Here is a 1,771-nt window from a genome sequence, read left to right as displayed (position 1 = left end):
TGTGTTCGTGTGAGCGTGTGTGTGTGCCCGTGTGTGTCTCTGTGCTTTTCCGGTGGTGTTGCCGCCCCTGTGTTCTCAAGCCATGGTTTTGGTTCTGTGTGTGCAGCGCGTGTTATACACGTGTGTTGGTGATGGAATTTTAATTATTTTATTATTATTCTGCAGGAAATTATCTTGAATAATATTTGTGATATGAATATTTAGTTGCGGGAAATTATTTTTAATCGGTGAAATTTTCGGTTGGAATCCGAATTACTGGGTACCCCGAGAATTTTGCCGTCGTACCGCGATGACTCGTTACGAGCGGACGGTGGACGGTGATGACGATGTTCTGAGTCCTAAATTTTATAAATAAATAAAAATGATTTGCGTAAAATATTTTCGGACTTAAATAATTAATTATATTACGAATCGTGTTGTGGTGCAAGTGGTATGAAAATGGTGGATTTGATATTATAAATTGTTGTGATTGTTGATGTCGATTGTAATCGACGGGTAGTCTTATAAATAAATAAGATGCTGTCAAAATTTCCTAAAAATATATATTCGAAAATGTACATAATTATAACCTACATATTACCCCTAACAATATTTCCGACTACATGACTATGTGGTTAATGGTTTTTGTGTATAGTAATAATACGAGTCGGGTTATCGGATTGAGTTATTAAAATTTGAGGATATCAAACATGTCGGTGTAACTGATTAGGGTATTCTGTATTTGTAGCTTCCGAGCGAGGTTTCCTAAGATTAAAGTCAGCGTGAAAGCTACTTAGGGTTTTGTAAAGCGTTGCAAGGCAAGTACCCCTGACCATTCTTTTATGGTTCGGTATATGTGAATAACTAAATGTTGTACTTTCGTAATGGAACAGAAACATTTTAAGTTACGTATCCCCTGTATTTGAAAATGTTGTTTAAAATTATGTTTTGGGGAAAAGTAACTTCTGAAAACACCTATCTCTAAATGTGATTTAATTTGAAGGAGAATTTGAATAGTGTGTTGTGACAGAATTGATTTTTGAAAAGAGATAGGTAAAAGTGATGATTTTGAAAACTGGATTAAAACGATCAGATATGGGATACGTTGGGGCCAGAGTAGGCCTATTGAGTTGGCGTAAGAGGCTAATTCGGTTGCGCGCACTATAAAACCGATTAGTCCAGTAGGTCAGAGACCTAGTTATTCTCTGAGTTCCGGAACAGGTAATTGAGATGGCAGTTAGAGCCATAAATGAGATGGCAGTTGGAGCCGTCTGGTGTTGATAGCCTGATCAGCTGTCTTCACATATCCATTACGTATCTGATTGGGTTTTGTGCTTCCCGTAAGGTTACGGGTAGTTGATACAGTGATTTTATAAGAGTGACTAGTATGCTAAAATTGGACTATGGTGTTTTTACAGCACACTGCTACGTTGTTTTAATGAAGCATGCTAGTTAGTGATATCCAGTTTTTCTCTAACTTTGTTGTATAATGTTGATATCATGATTACAGTTCTGTTCCTATTATTATTGCATTACCGATTTATTCTGTTATTCATATTTTGGTACTGCTGAGCGATTATGCTCACCCTTGCAAACTGATATGTATATTTCGCAGATGCCTAGAAGATCAGTCAGACCGACCTATGTTCCCGCCCCTACTGGCCCCGGCTCCTCTGAGGTAGTTTGTATCAGGCCATGAGGTCTGAGGAGTTGCTGAATAAAGTTAGTGTGTCTTAGATGTTGAATAGAAAGTTTGTAATAATGAGAACCTGAATTATACTTGAACCTGGAT

Source organism: Apium graveolens, chromosome 5, assembly GCF_009905375.1.
Source record: "Apium graveolens cultivar Ventura chromosome 5, ASM990537v1, whole genome shotgun sequence".
Lineage (NCBI taxonomy): Eukaryota > Viridiplantae > Streptophyta > Magnoliopsida > Apiales > Apiaceae > Apium > Apium graveolens.
Note: the sequence above shows the minus strand (reverse complement) of the source record.